The sequence below is a fragment of the Bombina bombina genome, chromosome 6, assembly GCF_027579735.1.
Source record: "Bombina bombina isolate aBomBom1 chromosome 6, aBomBom1.pri, whole genome shotgun sequence".
Lineage (NCBI taxonomy): Eukaryota > Metazoa > Chordata > Amphibia > Anura > Bombinatoridae > Bombina > Bombina bombina.
In genome coordinates this window covers 382,022,955-382,045,720 of record NC_069504.1, presented here as the reverse complement: position 1 = coordinate 382,045,720, position 22,766 = coordinate 382,022,955, and positions in this window count along the sequence as shown.

The window sequence follows — 22,766 nt, the reverse complement described above, 5'->3', positions numbered from 1 at the left end:
TTTTAATTTTACACTACTGTTACACCAGATATGAGTGGTGCCACTAGGCAAGTGGGCCTGGCACACACGCTGGCAGGCAGGCAACTGCAATTAGATTACACAAGCAGACTGATGTTTCACAGTCAAAAAAGTTTTTTTTTTTTAAATTTACACTACTGTTATACCATATATGAGTGCTGGCACTGGGCAAGTGAGACTGGCACACACGCTGGCAGGCAGGCAACTGCAATTAGATTACACAAGCAGACTGATGTTTCACAGTCAAAAAAGTGTTTTTTTTTAATTTACACTATTAGATATGAGTGGTGGCACTGGGCAAGTGGGCACAGTATGCGCTGTGAGCCTGAAACACACTCTGGCAGGCAAGCAACTGCAATTAGATTACACTAGCAGACTGATGTTTCACAGTCGAAAAAGTTTTTTTTTTAAATTTACACTACTGTTACACCATATATGAGTGGTGGCACTGGGCAAGTGAGCCTGGCACACACGCTGGCAGGCAGGCAACTGCAATTAGATTACACAAGCAGACTGATGTTTCACAGTCAAAAAAGTATTTTTTTTTTAAATTTACTCTACTGTTATACCATATATGAGTGCTGGCACTGGGCAAGTAAGCCTGGCACACATGCTGGCAGGCAGGCAAGTGCAATTAGATTACACAAGCAGACTGATGTTTCACAGTCAAAAAAGTGTTTTTTTTTAATTTACACTATTGTTACACCAGATATGAGTGGTGGCACTGGGCAAGTGGGCACAGTATACGCTGTGAGCCTGACACACACTCTGGCAGGCAGGCAACTGCAATTAGATTACACTAGCAGACTGATGTTTCACAGTCGAAAAAGTTTTTTTTTTTAAATTTACACTACTGTTAACCCATATATGAGTGGTGGCACTGGGCAAGTGAGCCTGGCACACACGCTGGCAGGCAGGCAACTGCAATTAGATTACACAAGCAGACTGATGTTTCACAGTCAAAAAAATATATATTTTTTAAATTTACTCTACTGTTACACCAGATATGAGTGGTGGAACTGGGCAAGTGGGCCTGGCACACACGCTGGCAGGCAGGCAACTGCAATTAGATAACATTAGCAGACTGATGTTTCACAGTCAAAAAAGTTTTTTTTTTAAATTAACACTATTGTTACACCAGATATGAGTGGTGGCACTGGGCAAGTGGGCCTGGCACACACGCTGGCAGGCAGGCAACTGCAATTAGATTACACAAGCAGACTGATGTTTCACAGTCAAAAAATTTTTTGTTTTTTAAATTTACACTACTGTTACACCAGATATGAGTGGTGGCACTGGGCAAGTGGGCCTGGCACACACGCTGGCAGGCAGGCAAATGCAATTAGATTACACAAGCAGACTGATGTTTCACAGTCAAAAAAGTTTTTTTTTTTAAATTTACTCTACTGTTACACCAGATATGAGTGGTGGCACTGGGTAGGTGGGCCTGGCACACGCTGGCAGGCAGGCAACTGCAATTAGATTACACAAGCAGACTGATGTTTCACAGTCAAAAAAGTTTTTATTTTTTTAATTTACACTTTTGTTACACCAGATATGAGTGGTGGCACTGGGCAAGTGGGTACAGTATACGCTGTGAGCCTGAAACAAACTCTGGCAGGCAGGCAAATGCAATTAGATTACACTAGCAGACTGATGTTTCACAGTCAAAAAAGTGTTTTTTTTTTATTTACACTACTGTTACACCAGATATGAGTGGTGGCACTGGGCAAGTGGGCACAGTATACGCTTTGAGCCTGGCACACACTCTGGCAGGCAGGCAGGCAGGCAACTGCAATTAGATTACACTAGCAGACTGGTGTTTCACAGTCGAAAAAGTTTTTTTTTTTAAATTTACACTATTGTTACACCAGATATGAGTGGTGGCACTGGGCAAGTGGGCCTGGCACACACTCTGGCAGGCAGGCAACTGCAATTAGATTACACAAGCAGACTGATGTTTCACAGTCAAAAAAGTTTTTTTTTTTAATTTACACTACTGTTACACCAGATATGAGTGGTGGCACTGGGCAAGTGGGCCTGGCACACACGCTGGCAGGCAGGCAACTGCAATTAGATTACACAAGCAGACTGATGTTTCACAGTCAAAAAAGTTGTTTTTTTTTTAAATTTACACTACTGTTACACCAGATATGAGTGGTGGCACTGGGCAAGTGGGCACAGTATACGCTGTGAGCCTGACACACATGCTGGCAAGCAGGCAACTGCAATTAGATTACACTAGCAGACTGATGTTTCACAGTCGAAAAAGTTTTTTTTTTATAATTTACACTACAGTTACACCATATATGAGTGGTGGCACTGGGCAAGTGGGCCTGGCACACACACTGGCAGGCAGGCAACTGCAATTAGATTACACAAGCAGACTAATGTTTCACAGTCAAAAAAGTTTTTTTTTTTAAATTTACACTACTGTTACACCAGATATGAGTGGTGGCACTGGGCAAGTGGGCCTGGCACACACGCTGGCAGGCAGGCAACTGCAATTAGATTACACAAGCAGACTGATGTTTCACAGTCAAAAAAGTTTTTTTTTTTTAAATTTACACTACTGTTACACCATATATGAGTGGTGGCACTGGGCAAGTGAGCCTGGCACACACGCTGGCAGGCAGGCAACTGCAATTAGAATACACAAGCAGACTGATGTTTCACAGTCAAAAAAGTTTTTTTTTTAAATTTACTCTACTGTTACACCAGATATGAGTGGTGGCACTGGGTAAGTGGGCCTGGCACACGCTGGCAGGCAGGCAACTGCAATTAGATTACAAAAGCAGACTGATGTTTCACAGTCAAAAAAGTGTTTTTTTTTAATTTACACTATTGTTACACCAGATATGAGTGGTTGCACTGGGCGAGTGGGCACAGTATACGCTGTGAGCCTGACTCACACTCTGGCAGGCAGGCAACTGCAATTAGATTACACTAGCAGACTGATGTTTCACAGTCGAAAAAGTTTTTTTTTTTAAATTTACACTACTGTTACACCATATATGAGTGGTGGCACTGGGCAAGTGGGCCTGGCACACATGCTGGCAGGCAGGCAACTGCAATTAGATTACACAAGCAGAATGATGTTTCACAGTCAAAAAAGTTTTTTTTTTTTTAAATTTACTCTACTGTTACACCAGATATGAGTGGTGGAACTGGGCAAGTGGGCCTGGCACACACGCTGGCAGGCAGGCAACTGCAATTAGATTACACAAGCAGACTGATGTTTCACAGTCAAAAAAGTGTTTTTTTTTTAAATTTACACTACTGTTACACCAGATATGAGTGGTGGCACTGGGCAAGTGGGCACAGTATACACTGTGAGCCTGACACAAAAAAGCAGACTGATGTTTCACAGTCTAAAAAGTTTTTTTTGTTTTTAAATGTACACTTACACTACTATTAAACAAGATATGAGTGGTGGCACTGGGCAAGTGGGCACAGTATACGCTGTGAGCCTGAAACAAAAAAGCAGACTGATGTTTCACAGTCCAAAAAGTTTTTATTTTTTTAAATGTATACTTACACTACTATTAAACAAGATATGAGTGGTGGCACTGGGCAAGTGGGCACGGTATAAGCTGTGAGCCTAAAACAAAAAAGCAGACTATTTCACAGAATAAGTCCAAAAAGTTTTTTTTGTTTTTAAATGTACACTTACACTACTATTAAACAAGATATGAGTGATGGCACTGGGCAAGTGGACACAGTATACGCTGTGAGCCTTACACAAAAAAGCAGACTGATGTTTCACAGTCCAAAAAGTTTTTTTATTTTTAAATATACACTTACACTACTATTAAACAAGATATGAGTGGTGGCACTGGGCAAGTGAGAACAGTATACGCTGTGAGCCTGACACAAAAAAGCAGACTGATGTTTCACAGTCCAAAAAGTTTTTATTTTTTAAATGTACACTTACACTACTATTAAACAAGATATGAGTGGTGGCACTGGGCAAGTGGGCACAGTATACGCTGTGAGCCTGACACAAAAAAGCAGACTGATGTTTCACAGTCCAAAAAGTTTTTATTTTTTTAAATGTACACTTACACTACTATTAAACAAGATATGAGTGGTGGCACTGGGCAAGTGGGCACAGTATACACTGTGAGCCTGACACAAAAAAACAGACTGATGTTTCACAGTCCAAATTTTTTTTATTTTTTTAAATGTACACTTACACTACTATTAAACAAGATATGAGTGGTGGCACTGGGCAAGTGGCCACATTATACGCTGTTTGCCTGGCAAACACGCTGGCAGACAGGCAACTACAATTAGATTACACAAGCAGACTGATGTTTCACAGTCGAAAAAGTTTTTTTTTTTTTAAATTTACACTACAGTTACACCATATATGAGTGGTGGCACTGGGCAAGTGGGCCTGGCACACACGCTGCAGGCAGGCAACTGCAATTATATAACACTAGCAGACTGATGTTTCACAGTCAAAAAAGTTTTTTTTTTTAATTTACTCTACTGTTACACCAGATATGAATGGTGGCACTGGGTAAGTGGGCCTGGCACACACTGGCAGGCAGGCAACTGCAATTAGATTACACAAGCAGACTGATGTTTCACAGTCAAAAAAGTTTTTTTTTTTTAAATTTACACTATTGTTACACCAGATATGAGTGGTGGCACTGGGCAAGTGGGCATAGTATACGCTGTGAGCCTGACACACACTCTGGCAGGCAGGCAAATGCAATTAGATTACACTAGCAGACTGATGTTTCACAGTCGAAAAAGTTTTTTTTTTTTAAATTTACACTACTGTTACACCAGATATGAGTGGTGGAACTGGGCAAGTGGGCCTGGCACACACGCTGGCAGGCAGGCAACTGCAATTAGATTACACAAGCAGACTGATGTTTCACAGTCAAAATTGTGTTTTTTTGTTATTTACACTACTGTTACACCAGATATGAGTGGTGGCACTGGGCAAGTGAGCACAGTATACGCTTTGAGCCTGGCACACACTCTGGCAGGCAGGCAACTGCAATTAGATTACAATAGCAGACTGGTTTTTCACAGTCGAAAAAGTTTTTTTTTTTTTTAAATTTACACTATTGTTACACCAGATATGAGTGGTGGCACTGGGCAAGTGGGCCTGGCACACACTCTGGCAGGCAGGCAACTGCAATTAGATTACACAAGCAGACTGATGTTTCACAGTCAAAAAAGTTTTTTTTTTTAAATTTACACTACTGTTACACCAGATATGAGTGGTGGCACTGGGCAAGTGGGCACAGTATACGCTGTGAGCCTGACACACATGCTGGCAAGCAGGCAACTGCAATTAGATTACACTAGCAGACTGATGTTTCACAGTCAAAAAAGTTTTTTTTTTTAATTTACACTACAGTTACACCATATATGAGTGGTGGCACTGGGCAAGTGGGCCTGGCACACACACTTGCAGGCAGGCAACTGCAATTAGATTACACAGTCAGACTGATGTTTCACAGTCAACATTTTTTTTTTTAAATTTTACACTACTGTTACACCAGATATGAGTGGTGGCACTAGGCAAGTGGGCCTGGCACACACGCTGGCAGACAGGCAACTGCAATTAGATTACACAAGCAGACTGATGTTTCACAGTCAAATTTTTTTTTTTTTTTTTAAATTTACACTACTGTTATACCATATATGAGTGCTGGCACTGGGCAAGTGAGCCTGGCACACACGCTGGCAGGCAGGCAACTGCAATTAGATCACACAAGCAGACTGATGTTTCACAGTCAAAAAAGTTTTTTTTTTTTTAAATTTACTCTACTGTTATACCATATATGAGTGCTGGCACTGGGCAAGTGAGCCTGGCACACATGCTGGCAGGCAGGCAACTGCAATTAGATTACACAAGCAGACTGATGTTTCACAGTCAAAAAAGTGTTTTTTTTTTAATTTACACTATTGTTACACCAGATATGAGTGGTGGCACTGGGCAAGTGGGCACAGTATACGCTGTGAGCCTGACACACACTCTGGCAGGCAGGAACTTGCAATTAGATTACACTAGCAGACTGATGTTTCACAGTCGAAAAAGTTTTTTTTTAAATTTACACTACTGTTACACCATATATGAGTGGTGGCACTGGGCAAGTGAGCCTGGCACACACGCTGGCAGGCAGGCAACTGCAATTTGATTACACAAGCAGACTGATGTTTCACAGTCAAAAAAGTTTTTTTTTTTAAATTTACTCTACTGTTACACCAGATATGAGTGGTGGAACTGGGCAAGTGGGCCTGGCACACACGCTGGCAGGCAGGCAACTGCAATTAGATTACACAAGCAGACTGATGTTTCACAGTCAAAAAGTTTTTTTTTAAAAATTTATACTACTGTTACACCAGATATGAGTGGTGGCACTGGGCAAGTGGGCACAATATACGCTTTGAGCCTGGCACACACTCTGGCAGGCAGGCAGGCAACTGCAATTAGATTACACTAGCAGACTGGTGTTTCACAGTCGAAAAAGTTTTTTTTTTTAATTTACACTATTGTTACACCAGATATGAGTGGTGGCACTGGGCAAGTGGGCCTGGCACACACGCTGGCAGGCAGGCAACTGCAATTATATTACACTAGCAGACTGATGTTTCACAGTCAAAAAATTTTTTTTTTTTTAAATTTACTCTACTGTTACACCAGATATGAGTGGTGGCACTGGGTAAGTGGGCCTGGCACACACGCTGGCAGGCAGGCAACTGCAAATAGATTACACAAGCAGACTGATGTTTCACAGTCAAATTTTTTTTTTTTTTTAAATTTACACTACTGTTACACCAGATATGAGTGGTGGCACTGGGCAAGTGGGCACAGTATACGCTGTGAGCCTGACACACACGTTGGCAAGCAGGCAACTACAATTAGATTACACTAGCAGACTGATGTTTCACAGTCGAAAAAGTTTTTTTTTTTAATTTACACTACAGTTAAACCATATATGAGTGGTGGCACTGGGCAAGTGGGCCTGGCACACACACTGGCAGGCAGGCAACTGCAATTAGATTACACAAGCAGACTGATGTTTCACAGTCAAAAAAGTTTTTTTTTAAATTTACACTACTGTTACACCATATATGAGTGGTGGCACTGGGCAAGTGAGCCTGGCACACACGCTGGCAGGCAGGCAACTGCAATTAGATTACACTAGCAGACTGATGTTTCACAGTCAAAAAAGTTTTTCTTTTAAATTTACACTACTGTTACACCATATATGGGTGGTGGCACTGGGCAAGTGAGCCTGGCACACACGCTGGCAGGCAGGCAACTGCAATTAGATTACACTAGCAGACTGATGTTTCACAGTCAAAAAAGTTTTTTTTTTAAATTTACACTACTGTTACACCAGATATGAGTGGTGGCACTGGGCAAGTGGGCACAGTATACGCTGTGAGCCTGACACACATGCTGGCAAGCAGGCAACTGCAATTAGATTACACTAGCAGACTGATGTTTCACAGTCAAAAAAGTTTTTTTTTTTTTAATTTACACTACAGTTACACCATATATGAGTGGTGGCACTGGGCAAGTGGGCCTGGCACACACACTTGCAGGCAGGCAACTGCAATTAGATTACACAGTCAGACTGATGTTTCACAGTCAAATTTTTTTTTTTTTAAATTTTACACTACTGTTACACCAGATATGAGTGGTGGCACTAGGCAAGTGGGCCTGGCACACACGCTGGCAGACAGGCAACTGCAATTAGATTACACAAGCAGACTGATGTTTCACAGTCAAATTTTTTTTTTTTTTTTTTAATTTACACTACTGTTATACCATATATGAGTGCTGGCACTGGGCAAGTGAGCCTGGCACACACGCTGGCAGGCAGGCAACTGCAATTAGATTTCACAAGCAGACTGATGTTTCACAGTCAAAAAAGTTTTTTTTTTTTTTAAATTTACTCTACTGTTATACCATATATGAGTGCTGGCACTGGGCAAGTGAGCCTGGCACACATGCTGGCAGGCAGGCAACTGCAATTAGATTACACTAGCAGACTGATGTTTCACAGTCGAAAAAGTTTTTTTTTAAATTTACACTACTGTTACACCATATATGAGTGGTGGCACTGGGCAAGTGAGCCTGGCACACACGCTGGCAGGCAGGCAACTGCAATTTGATTACACAAGCAGACTGATGTTTCACAGTCAAAAAAGTTTTTTTTTTTTAAATTTACTCTACTGTTACACCAGATATGAGTGGTGGAACTGGGCAAGTGGGCCTGGCACACACGCTGGCAGGCAGGCAACTGCAATTAGATTACACAAGCAGACTGATGTTTCACAGTCAAAAAGTTTTTTAAAAAAAATTTATACTACTGTTACACCAGATATGAGTGGTGGCACTGGGCAAGTGGGCACAGTATACGCTTTGAGCCTGGCACACACTCTGGCAGGCAGGCAACTGCAATTAGATTACACTAGCAGACTGGTGTTTCACAGTCGAAAAAGTTTTTTTTTTTAATTTACACTATTGTTACACCAGATATGAGTGGTGGCACTGGGCAAGTGGGCCTGGCACACACGCTGGCAGGCAGGCAACTGCAATTAGATTACACAAGCAGACTGATGTTTCACAGTCAAAAAAGTTTTTTTTTTAAATTTACACTACTGTTACACCAGATATGAGTGGTGGCACTGGGCAAGTGGGCCTGGCACACACACTGGCAGGCAGGCAACTGCAATTAGATTACACTAGCAGACTGATGTTTCACAGTCAAAAAAGTTTTTTTTTTTTAAATTTACTCTACTGTTACACCAGATATGAGTAGTGGCACTGGGTAAGTGGGCCTGGCACACACGCTGGCAGGCAGGCAACTGCAATTAGATTACACAAGCAGACTGATGTTTCACAGTCAAATTTTTTTTTTTTTTAAATTTACACTACTGTTACACCAGATATGAGTGGTGGCACTGGGCAAGTGGGCACAGTATACGCTGTGAGCCTGACACACACGTTGGCAAGCAGGCAACTACAATTAGATTACACTAGCAGACTGATGTTTCACAGTCGAAAAAGTTTTTTTTTTTAATTTACACTACAGTTAAACCATATATGAGTGGTGGCACTGGGCAAGTGGGCCTGGCACACACACTGGCAGGCAGGCAACTGCAATTAGATTACACAAGCAGACTGATGTTTCACAGTCAAAAAAGTTTTTTTTTTAAATTTACACTACTGTTACACCATATATGAGTGGTGGCACTGGGCAAGTGAGCCTGGCACACACGCTGGCAGGCAGGCAACTGCAATTAGATTACACTAGCAGACTGATGTTTCACAGTCAAAAAAGTTTTTCTTTTAAATTTACACTACTGTTACACCATATATGGGTGGTGGCACTGGGCAAGTGAGCCTGGCACACACGCTGGCAGGCAGGCAACTGCAATTAGATTACACTAGCAGACTGATGTTTCACAGTCAAAAAAGTTTTTTTTTTAAATTTACACTACTGTTACACCAGATATGAGTGGTGGCACTGGGCAAGTGGCTTGGCAGGCAGGCAACTGCAATTAGATTACACAGGGAAAAAAAATAAAAAATAAAAATGATGTTCTAGCCCTATAAAGGGCTTTTTGGGGTGCTGTCCTTACAGCAGAGATCAGATGAGTCCTTCAGGACTGTAGTGGACACTGAATACACTAGCCTAGCTATCAATTTCCCTATTAAATCACCAGCAGCTACACTGTCCCTCCTCTCACTAACAATGCAGCTTCCGAATGAATCTAAAATGGCTGCTGTCCAGGAGCTGGGAGGGTCTGGGAGGGAGGGTCTGCTGCTGATTGGCTGGAATGTGTCTGCAGACTATGAGATACAGGGTCAAAGTTTACTCAATGATGATGAATAGGGGCGGATCAAAAATCCCATATGTTCACCCGCCGCGGTGAACGTGAACATGCTATGTTTGCCGGGAACTATTCGCCGGTGAACTATTCACGACATCACTACGCCACAGCCCTTCGGGGTCCACCCTCAGAGAATGACTCGACCGACAGGTAGCAGACTACCTCGCCTTAACTGCAGATATCGACACTCTGAGGAGCGATGAACCCCTTGACTACTGGGTGTGCAGGCTTGACCTGTGGCCTGAGCTATCCCAATTTGCGTTAGAACTTCTGGCCTGCCCCGCTTCAAGTGTCCTGTAAGAAAGGACCTTCAGTGCAGCAGGAGGTATTGTTACTGAGAAGAGAAGTCACCTAGGTCAAAAAAGTCTAGATTACCTCACCTTTATTAAGATGAATGAGGGATGGATCCTGAAGGGACTGACAGTGGGCAATACATTCGACTAAAAAGGCCTGATACGATGAGCTGCCTTGGGCTAAAAATGGTCCACACGCTGCTGTATTTTATCTCTTAATGCGGGATGACTTGCGTGACTTATCCGCCACCAACTAGGGTTCAAGCCGCAATGTTTTAGGGCACTTTCTGCCTGGGAAACCCACATCAATTTTTCTGGCCGCTGCTACAGCAGCGGCTTCAACAATACCTAATTTTTCAGGCATGTGTACATGCCTAATTTTTCTGGCCTCTGGTGCTGCACTGTGGCTTCAAAAACCAAACCAAAAAAAGGCACATAACAGGGATTAAACTGATAGGAATAGTACTACTTAACACACCACTCCTATCTGGTGGCACATTAGATTGCACGCGCAGTGCCCCAAATTTGAAGTAGGAGGACCGACCAAGCATCTTTTTCCATCTCCCGGTTCCTAAAATCGATGCCATATACACGTCCCCTGATAGGGGACGTAACAGGGATTAAACTGATAAGAATAGTACTACTTAACACACCACTCCCATCTGGTGGCACATTAGATTGCACGTGCAGTGCCCCAAATTTGAAGTCAGAGGACCGACCAAGAATCTTTTTCCATCTCCCGGTTCCTAAAATCGATGCCATATACACATCCCCTGATAGGGGACGTAACAGGGATTAAACTGATAAGAATAGAACTACTTAACACACCACTCCTATCTGGTGGCACATTAGATTGCATGTGCAGTGCCCCAAATTTGAAGTAGGAGGACCGACCAAGCATCTTTTTCCATCTCCCGGTTCCTAAAATCGATGCCATATACACGTCCCCTGATAGAGGACGTAACAGGGATTAAACTGATAAGAATAGTACTACTTAACACACCACTCCTATCTGGTGTCACATTAGATTGCATTCGCAGTGCCTCAAATTTGAAGTAGGAGGACCGACCAAGAATCTTTTTCCATCTCCCGGTTCCTAAAATCGATGCCATATACACGTCCCCTGATAGGGGACGTAACAAGGATTAAACTGATAAGAATAGAACTACTTAATACACCACTCCTATCTGGTGGCACATTAGATTGCATGCGCAGTGCCCCAAATTTGAAGTAGGAGGACCGACCAAGCATCTTTTTCCATCTCCCGGTTCCTAAAATCGATTCCATATACACGTCCCCTGATAGGGGACGTAACAGGGATTAAACTGATAGGAATAGTAATACTTAACACACCTTATAATAATGCAGAGAAAGGCAATGCAGAGAGAGGAGTCTGAAGAAGAGGAGTCAGAGGAGGAAGGTAGCTTTGAGGAGGTGGAAGACGAAACACAGCAGGCATCCCAGGGGGCTTGTTGTCACCTTCCGGGGACCCTTGGTGTTGTATGTGGCTGGGTGGAGCAAGAGACCTTCAATTACATCAGTGAGGACAAAGAACCGGACATGGCTAGCTTGGTATCCAACCTTGTGCAAATGGGGAGTTTGCGGTTGTGCAAATGGACTGTTTGCGGTTGTTTTTGGTGCGTTAAAGGGACAGTCTAGGCCAAAATAATCTTTCATGATTCAGATAGAGCATGTAATTTTAAATAATTTTCTAATTTACTTTTATCACCAATTTTGCTTTGTTCTCTTGGTATTCTTAGTTGAAAGCTTAACCTAGGAGGTTCATATGCTAATTTCTTAGACCTTGAAGCCCACCTCTTTCAGATTGCATTTTAACAGTTTTTCATCACTAGAGGGTGTTAGTTCACGTATTTCATATAGATAACACTGCTCGTGCACAAGAAGTTATCTGGGAGCAGGCACTGATTGGCTAGACTGCAAGTCTGTCAAAAGAACTGAAAAAAGGGGCAGTTTGCAGAGGCTTAGATACAAGATAATCACAGAGGTTAAAAGTATATTATTATAAATGTGTTAGTTATGCAAAACTGGGAAATGGGTAATAAAGGGATTATCTATCTTTTAAAACAATAAAAATTCTGGTGTAGACTGTCCCTTTAAACGGGGAGTTTGGTCTGTAACTGTGAAGAGGGCGTAACCCTTACACTACCTGATCGATACAACATCATACCTGATGTTTTAAAGCACGTTATTCCAAACAATTTAGGAATGTTAGATGATTTATGCCCTTTATGGATTAAAACCAGACTCCGCATCAACTATGTAATTTTCCATGGGAGTTTTGCCATGGATCCCCCTCCGGCATGCCACAGTCCAGGTGTTAGTCCCCTTGAAAAAACTTTTCCATCACTATTGTAGCCAGAAAAAGTGCCTGTGGGTTTAAAAATTCACCTGCCTATTGAAGTCTATGGCGGTTCGCCTGGTTCGCCCATTCGCGAACAGTTGTGGAAGTTTGCGTTCGACGTTCGCAAACCCAAATTTTTAGGTTCACAACATCACTAGTTAAATTGCGTTGCACAGGGATGGGAGTGGATTTGAGGTCTACCAGATCCTTTTCTATCCTATTAAAAAATGTTTCAATAAAATTGCCCCTGCTATGTATTGGATAGAATCTTGAGGTGGGCTTAAAGGAAAGTCCTCTATTTCTTTGGCCTTGATGACTATTTGTTTCAATATTGAGCTCCTGTAGGGTCACAATGTCACATGATTCTTGAAAAGAAAGTTTTGTAGTGGTTACCTGTGAAATGTCAGTTAATGTTTGTACATTTGCCTGACTGGAAAGTTCTGTACTACTGAAGTGCTTTTTTAAAGTGACATTACTGATCAGACGATTTACATCTATTATTGTTTGGAAAACGTTGAACTCCGCCATGGGTGCAAATGACAGACCATAGCTGAGTACTTTATACTGTTCAGGAGTTAAATGTGTTCCAGACAAATTGATCACATTGCCTACTTGCATTTGCTCTGTGGGCAAGACCCTCTGAGTTGATATCGCTCTTGACCTTGCTGAAACTGTATATCTGGTGCGTGTGGTGTTGGGTCTTTGGGAAAACCTGGTCAAGGACATATGGTTCTGTTCTATTAGATGATGTACCTGAAGGAATATATTTGGTAATACTTGTGTCAGTGTTCATTTTTCTTTAGGTCTTACTACTGGAATGTAATCCGCTGCAGGGAAATTGCTGGTAGTCTTAAGAATCCCTGTCTGAGTACTCGTATTTTCCTCATTACCTGACGATTTATCATCAGAAGAATATTCTGCTTCACTGTCTGAAAAAGTGACTGCTTTGCCACTGTTATTACTTCTGTATTGGTAGATGTATTTGCAGCAGAAATAGTAAGGTTCTTATGCCACTTTATTCTTTATTTATCATTAGTTGGGCCTCATCTTGAGTATTGTGTGCAGTTCTGGAGGCCATATCTTCAGAAGGATATTAACAAACTTGAATCTGTGCAAAGCAGGGCTACCAAAATGGTACATGGTCTAAAAAATAAAACTTACCAGGATAGGCTCAATGACCTAAATATGTATAGCTTAGAGGAGAGAAGGGAAAGACATACTTGAAAATGAGAGAAATCTCAATGTATCCTTCCTGGTAAAATATTTTATAAATAAATAAATAAATAAATAAATAAATAAATATGATAGCAACTTTCAAGTACGTTAAAGGGCTTAATAAAACTGAGGTTGTGGGTATTTTACATAAAATGGAAAATTCAAAAACAAGGGTTCATGAGCTCAAGCTAAAGGGTAGTAGATTCAGGAGTAATGTGAGGAAGCACTTCTTTACAGAAAGAGTGATTGATTTATGGAATAAACTTCCTCAAGAGGTAGTAGCGACAAACACTATGGGGAACTTTAAAAATGCATGGGACAAGCATAAGGCTATCCTACAAACTAGATAAGTTTATACTGTTAGGTAATATCAGGCAGACTTACTGGGCCTATGGCTATATGGCTGGGCCAATGGCTATGGGCCGACCTTCTGCGAATAGGGCATGACATTCCCATAGCAGGACACCTGGGAAAAGCCAGAACCCACCACCGATTAACTAGACTTTCTTTTGACAAGGAATTAAATTAGACATTAAGAACTACTATAAATCTTGCGAAGTGTGTCAGAGAGTAGGGAAGAAAGGGGATTGCTCTAAAGACTCACTAGACCCCCTCCCCATTATTGACAAACCCTTTAGCAGGGTTGCTGTAAATATCATTGGTCCCTTGGCCCAACCCAGTCTCACAGGTAAGAAACACATACTTACTTGGTCGACTATGCCAATCGGTACCTGAAGGCAATCCCTTTGGCTAATTTCCAGTCAGAGACAGTGGCAGATGCAATGCTCTGGATATTCACTAGGGTAGACTTCCCCCAGGAAGTGATCTTTGAGCAGGGAACCCAGTTCACTGCAGAGATCACCCAACAGCTATGGAACCTGTGTGGGATCAAACCCCCTGTACAGCACTCCATATTGCCCCCAAACTATTGGGCTATGTGAGAGGTTCAAAGGGACCCTAAAGCAGTTGCTTAGGATGTTCTCTGCCTCTCACAGGGACAGGGAACAGTACCTGTCGCACCCCAGGAATCCACTGGGTTCTCCCCCTTTGAATTCTTGTATGGCCGGAAAATAAGAGGACCCCTAGACTTGTTGCAAGCCCATTGGGAGAGATCCGTGGGGGACGACCTGGGTCCCTTATCTAATACCCTTCTTTTGATTCATGGGACTTTGCCACTCTTGTCATATTTATTGACCTGTCAATTGCATACTGTCATATTATTTTACCCATCATTAGATAGATTGTATCACTGTCTATTTTTCATTTATATTTTATTTGTTTCTTCTGTCCAAGGGCACCCCCTATATTTTATTTCACTTTGATATTTTAAGAGCTGGTCTCTGACCAACCCATATCTCTCTGACTGGCCTTCTAAAATTACTTTCCAGGTATTGGGAGGATCCTTTGGCGGAGCTACCCAGTAGCCGGAATCCATCACAAATACCTGTGCCTTTGACCAAGTAGTCTAATAGTAACCATTACTAATGATTGTAAAACTATAGTAAACAAAACAATAAATAATAGGGAGGGGACAATCAACACAATTTACACCCATGCAAACCTTATTGGTTATATCCAATGGGTGTGTCTGATACGTACAGATATGTCAAACGCATAAGTACACATGTAGCACAAAAAAATAGTGATAGTTTAACAGTTTGACTACTTGGGGATTAGAGAATACATAGACTATAACTGGCACAATGTATATAACAAAAAGAAAGTAATGCACACAGATATGGTATTTTAGTATTGATAATGACCAAGTATCTCTATATGTGTAGTAGTACCATAATCACTGTCTGCAATAATACAATTTGTATAGACACGTCCCATAATTAAATCAAGTACAGACCTATATTATAGGTTGCATGGTTTATAAAAAATCTATTGCCTAGATTTAGAGTTCTGCGTTAGCCATCAAAATCAGCGTTAAGTGGTCCTAACGCTGCTTTTGGCCGCACGCAGGTATTTAGAGTCAGGTAGGTAAAGGTGTACCGCTCACTTTCAAGCCGTGACTTTTCCAAACCGCAGATTCCCTTACGCCAATTGCGTATCCTATCTTTTCAATGGGATCTTCCTAACGCTGGTATTTAGAGTCTTGGCTGAAGTGAGCGTTACAACTCTACCGACAAAACTCCTACCGCCCATGGAAAGGCTGTAGTTAAGAGCTTTCTGTGCTAACGCTGGATTAAAAAGCTCTTAACTACAGTGCTCTAAAGTACACTAACACCCATAAACTACCTATATACCCCTAAACTGAGGTCCCCCCACATCGCCGCCACTATTATACATTTTTTTAACCCCTAATCTGCCGACAGCACATCGCCGCCACCTACATTATCCCTATGAACCCCTAATCTGCTGCCCCTAACATCGACAACACCTACATAATATTTATTAACCCCTAATCTGCCCCCCCAACGTCGCCGCCACCTAACTACACTTATTAACCCCTAATCTACCGACCGGACCTCGCCGCTACTCTAATAAAGTTATTAACCCCTAAACCGCCGCACTCCCGCCTCGCAAACCCTATAATAAATAGTATTAACCCCTAATCTGCCCCCCCAATGTCGCCGCCACCTAACTTCAAGTATTAACCGCTAATATGCCGACCGGACCTCGCCGCTACTCTAATAAAGTTATTAACCCCTAATCCGCCGCACTCCCGCCTCGCAAACCCTATAACCCCTTAGTGACCAGAGCACTTTTCCATTTTCTGTCCGTTTGGGACCAAGGCTATTTTTACATTTTTGCGGTGTTTGTGTTTAGCTGTAATTTTCTTCTTACTCATTTACTGTACCCACACATATTATATACCGTTTTTCTCGCCATTAAATGGACTTTCTAAATATACCATTATTTTCATCATATCTTATAATTTACTATAAAAAAAATGATAAAATATGAGGAAAAATTGAAAAAAACACACTTTTTCTAACTTTGACCCCCAAAATCTGTTACATATCTAAAACCACCAAAAAACACCCATGCTAAATAGTTTCTAAATTTTGTCCTGAGTTTAGAAATACCCAATGTTTACATGTTCTTTGCTTTTTTTGCAAGTTATAGGGCCATAAATACAAGTAGCACTTTGCTATTTCCAAACCATTTTTTTCCAAAATTAGCGCTAGTTACATTAGAACACTGATATCTTTCAGGAATCCCTGAATATCCCTTGACATGTATATATTTTTTTTTAGTAGACATCCCAAAGTATTGATCTAGGCCAATTTTGGTATATTTCATACCACCATTTCACCGCCAAATGCGATCAAATACAAAAAATTGTTCACTTTTTCACAAATTTTTTCACAAACTTTAGGTTTCTCACTGAAATCATTTACAAACAGCTTGTGCAATTATGGCATAAATGGTTGTAAATTCTTCTCTGGGATCCCCTTTGTTCAGAAATAGCACACATATATGGCTTTGGCGTTGCTTTTTGGTAATTAGAAGGCCGCTAAATGCCACTGCGCACCACAAGTGTATCATGCCCAGCAGTTAAGGGGTTAATTAGGGAGCTTTTAGGGAGCTTGTAGGGTTAATTTTAGCTTTAGTGTAGTGTAGTAGACAACCCCAAGTATTGATCTAGGCACATTTTGGTATATTTCATGCCACCATTTCACCGCCAAATGCGATCAAATTAAAAAAAAACGTAAAATTTTTCACAATTTTAGGTTTCTCACTGAAATCATTTACAAACAGCTTGTGCAATTATGGCACAAATGGTTGTAAATGCTTGTCTGGGATCCCCTTTGTTCAGAAATAGCAGACATATATGACTTTGGCGTTGCTTTCTGGTAATTAGAAGGCCACTAAATCCTGTTGCGCCTCACACGTGTATTATGGCTAGCAGTGAAAGGGTTAATTAGGGAGTTTGTAGTGAGCTTGCAGGGTTAATTTTAGCTTTAGTGTAGAGATCAGCCTCCCATCTGACACATCCCACCCCCTGATCCCTCCCAAACAGCTCCCTTCCCTCCCCCACCCCACAATTGTCCCCGCCATCTTAAGTACTGGCAGAAAGTCTGCCAGTACTAAAATAAAAGGGTTTTAAAAAAAAAAAATGAAATTTTTTTAGCATATTTACATATGCTACTGTGTAGGATCCCCCCCTTAGCCCCCAACCTCCCTGATCCCCCCCCAAAACCGCTCTCTAACCCTCCCCTCTGCCTTATTGGGGGCCATCTTGGGTACTGGCAGCTGTCTGCCAGTACCCAGTTTACAATAAAAAGTGCTTTTTTTTTCTTTGGTTTTTTTTTTGTAGTGTAGCTTTCCCCCCCCCCCACCCCCCACAGACAAACCCCCACCACCTTGCTGATTATTTACATTTTCAATATTTTTTATCTTTTTATTTTCACATTTTCTTCAGTGTAGCGGTTCCCACCCGCTCCCTCCCCGTGCACGCGCCCGCCCCCACCCTCCCGTGCACGCGCGCGCGCCCGTGCGCTCCCCCAGCCACCCCCGCCCACGATCCCGCCCCCCTTCACATCCACATGGCCATCGATGGCCGCCACCCGCCTCCCGGTCCGGCTCCCACCCACCAACGCAGGTAGCCACTGATCTCCGGTGCAGAGAGGGCCACAGAGTGGCTCTCTCTGCACCGGATTACTTAAAAAGGTTATTGCAGGATGCCTCCATATCGAGGCATCACTGCAATAACCGGAAAGCAGCTGGAAGCGAGCAGGATCGCTTCCAGCTGCTTTCCACACTGAGAACGTGCAGGGTACGTTCTCAGGCATTAACTGCCTTTTTTCTGAGGACGTACCCTGCGCGTCCTCAGTCGTTAAGGGGATAATAAATAGTATTTACCCCTAATCTGCCCCCCCCCCCCCAACGTCGCCGCCACCTAACTTCAAGTATTAACCCCTAATCTGCCAACCGGACCTCGCCGTTACTCTAATAAATGTATTAACCCCTAAAGCTAAGTCTAACCCTAACCCTAACACCCCCCTAAGTTAAATATAATTTTAATCTAACAAAATAAATGAAATATTATTAACTAAAGTATTCCAATTTAAAACTAAATACTTACCTGTAAAATAAATCCTAATATAGCTACAATATAATGAATAATTATATTGTAGCTATTTTAGGATTTATATTTATTTTACAGGCAACTTTGTATTTATTTTAACTAGGTACAATAGCTATTAAATAGTTATTTACTATTTAATAGCTACCTAGTTAAAATAATTACAAAATTACCTGTAAAATAAAGCCTAACCTAAGTTACAATTAAACCTAACACTACACTATCAATAAATTAATTAAATAAATTACTTACAATTAAATAAACTAAACTAAATTACAAACCCCCCCCCCACTAAATTACAAAAAATAAAAAAAAGATTACAAGAATATTAGGCTAATTACACCTACTCTAAGCCCCCTAATAATAAAAAAAGCCCCCCAAAATAATAAAGGTCCCTACCCTATTCTAAATTAAAATGTAACCAGCTCTTTTACCAGTCCTTAAAAGGGCTTTTTGCGGGGCATGCCCCAAAGTAATCAGCTCTTTTGCCTGTAAAAAAAAATACAACCCCCCCAACATTAAAACCCACCACCCACATACCCCTACTCTAACCCAAACCCCCCTTAAATAAGCCTAACACTACCCCCCTGAAGATCTCCCTACCTTGAGTCGTCTTTACCCTACCGGGCTGAAGTCTTCATCCGATGGGGCAGAAGAGGACATCCAGACTGGCAGAAGTCTTCATCCTATCCGGGCAGAAGAGAACATCCGGACCGGCAGACATATTCATCCAAGCGGCATCTTCTATCTTCATCCATCCGACGAGGAGCGGATCCACCTTCAAGACCACCGGCGCGGAACATCCTTCTTGACTGACGACTAGATGACGAATGACGGTTCCTTTAAATTACGTCATCCAAGATGGCGTCCCTCGAATTCCGATTGGCTGATAGGATTCTATCAGCCAATCGGAATGAAGGTAGGAAAAATCTGATTGGCTGATTGAATCAGCCAATCAGATTCAAGTTCAATCCGATTGGCTGATCCAATTAGCCAATCAGTTATTGAGCTTGCATTCTATTGGCTGTTCCGATCAGCCAATAGAATGCGATCTCTTTGTGTTTCGCATTGTATGTGGTAATAAATCTCCCTTTCTGATGAAAACCAGTAATTTTATTCTTAGTTACTAGTAAATGTTCCCTATTCATGTGTAATGCCCTATAAAAGTATTTTTCAATGACTTTACATGTGTAAAATTACTTTCTCCGAGCAGTTTCTCCTCAATCTTAAGAACTCCCTGACTGGTATGGCCCTCTTTGTGTGCCAAAAATGGCAACTGCTAAATTCTAGTATGGAGTTGATGGCTGTTGGTTTTCAATACAGGTCTGATTTTAGGTGTCCTGTACTATCGTTAATTAGTTTGATGTCAAGGAATTTAATTTCTTTCGAACGGATGGAGTAAGTTAGTTTCAAGTTTAAATAATTTGTATTCAAAATGTCTAGAAATTCTTTAAAGAGGTGTTCGCTACCTTTCTATAGAATTAGTAAGTCATCTATGTAAAGAAAGTCATAAGATCACATTGTCTGTGTATTTCATAAGTTGATCACTAAATACCATCTCACGTTCCCACCACCCCAAAGAGATGTTAGCATAGGTGGGGGTGCACACAGAGCCTATATCTGTCCCATGAGTTTGCAAGAAGAATCTATAATTGAAGAAAAAAAATTTGTGTGTCAGGACAAATTCAAGAAGTTTAACAATAAAATTGTTTCTATTTGGGGGGCGGAGCCTACAGCTGTTTTGCGGAAGGTAATGTTTTAGAGGAGCTCCTGATCCTCACTAGGTTTTAGAGAATTATTTCCCACATAATCTGATTTCTACAGCAACATTTTTAGCTACATTCTATTGGGAACTCCTGGGAAAGTTTGTGAACCTATCTTGCAAAGATGATCCTTCCTATGCTCTTCAGCTAAGCAACGAGGAGACAGACCGCATGGCATTGAGACCTGTGTCGTGCTTCTATTCACCTATGCTTCTGGGGCTGCTGCATATTTCCCCCCCCTAGGATTTAATTGATCCTGGGTTATAAGCAGTGAAAAGGGCTGCTCTACATTTTCTCTACTTTTCCTATACAGTAATCAAAGATATCTACAACAAAGATCTACAACACATATGTCTAAAATGGAGTTCAGTGGCAAAAACCTCTTGGAAATACTCAATAACCTTTTTGATGAACATTTTTCCTGCCTTGAGCGGACATGGCCGCAGCATGGGGAATTGATGTTGTCCAACAGTTAGATCTGGATACAGCTAAGTATCTAACAGAGTCCCCGCAACTGACATGGGGGAGAGACATGGAAACTGTGAATCCGGAAGCTATATGTTTCACTGAGGAGGACAAGCTGCCCATGCGGGGAGATATAAGTTCTATCAAACCGGCAATGTGGAGAACCTCACAAAAATAGAGCAGAGGCACCATTATCGGTGATTGAGAAGAGCACAAGAGTACAGGTTAAAGGTGTCAGCTGTGCTGAGATTGTGAGCAGAGTCGCTGCGGAGTGGAAAGTGGCAGAGGCGGGCTTCCTGGATCCCACTACTAACATGGTGCTCATTTCTAACCTAAGTAAAGAAAACCTACACTGGAATAGTGTACACCGTAGACCAGCACATATATTATGCATGTCTGGTTTGAAGCACTCATCGTTCATTCAGTCTCTGGAGCCTGTGATGGGAACATGGGTAGGCAGTTTATATTGATCTCTTTGTGAGCTGATACCAGAGCATTATTTGTCTGCCTGGAGGACACTTAGGGAGGAGGCACTTTTGCAGGGCTCTAAACCGGAGACTTATGCTAACGCTATCTCACTATTGAAGGCCCGTTGCCAGGAGGCAGAGGAGATGGAGGACAAGCCTATAGTTTCTACTATCTGTGGCCTCTGGATAAGAGTGGGTTGCCGAATTGTAAAGGCTGGAATCGGATGATCCGCATGTTCTCCCTACTACTTCCCCCCAAGAGGTTTGATACTAGTTCTACCATTGGGACTGACTTGAGATTTACCCCCAAAATGTTATGTTCAGAAGCATGGTTTTCCCCCCTCTGTTTTAATGCTGCACACTTATTGGAATATTTTATTGAGCTATGTGTTAAGGTTTATAAAGATAGGAGCAAAGAGTCATAATGTGCCTAAAATGTTGGTCATAAGCTTTTAGAGTCAGACTAAGTGATATACATCATATCCTACTAACAGCTACATGAAACATGTAGACTCTGGTTATTATGTACAAGGAGCAAACCTGAAATTATATTTATAGACTAAACCTTTTTTTGTTTCCCCCTTTTTTCAGGCCCTCTGAATCGCCATAACAAAGTAAATGACAAATAAATAGTTGCAGGCTTGCGCAAAGTTTTTATTAATGAAAGTATTTTATTTTAGCCCCTCTATAGTAAGGGAAATATCACAGTAATGATGTTAACACCTCTGAAATGGCTTGCTATCTCCATAGGATTTTGTGTTAATGCTTATATGTAGCAATCTTGCTGCCACTCTGTTAGAACCCCTTTACTTGTTATCTATTCTCCATATACCATATTATAGTGTTAAGGTGTACCAATTTTCTGTTAAAGCAGTGTTACTAACATACGGTATATATTCATATTGAGATGCATAAAGATTTGTAAAGTGATCTCCCATCCCCTAACTACTAATGACAATTCATAAGGGTGGTCAGGGGCTGAAGAGAAGCCCTATATGCGTATTTAGATGGTATCTATAAATAAAAATGGGAATGTGGTAATTGAGAACATACTGGATAATGCATTTGCTGTATTATATTGAGTTATAATTTAAAATGAGGTAAATACTGGTGGTTCATGTTGTCACCTATTTGGTCTTATATAACTGGAAATGTACTGCCGGTTCAGGTATGATATTTGTTGTTGTATGCATATGCTGATAGCGAATTTCAGGTCCCCTCTGTAACCAATGAGGCAAAGTTGTTATGATATGTATACTTTCTATTCAT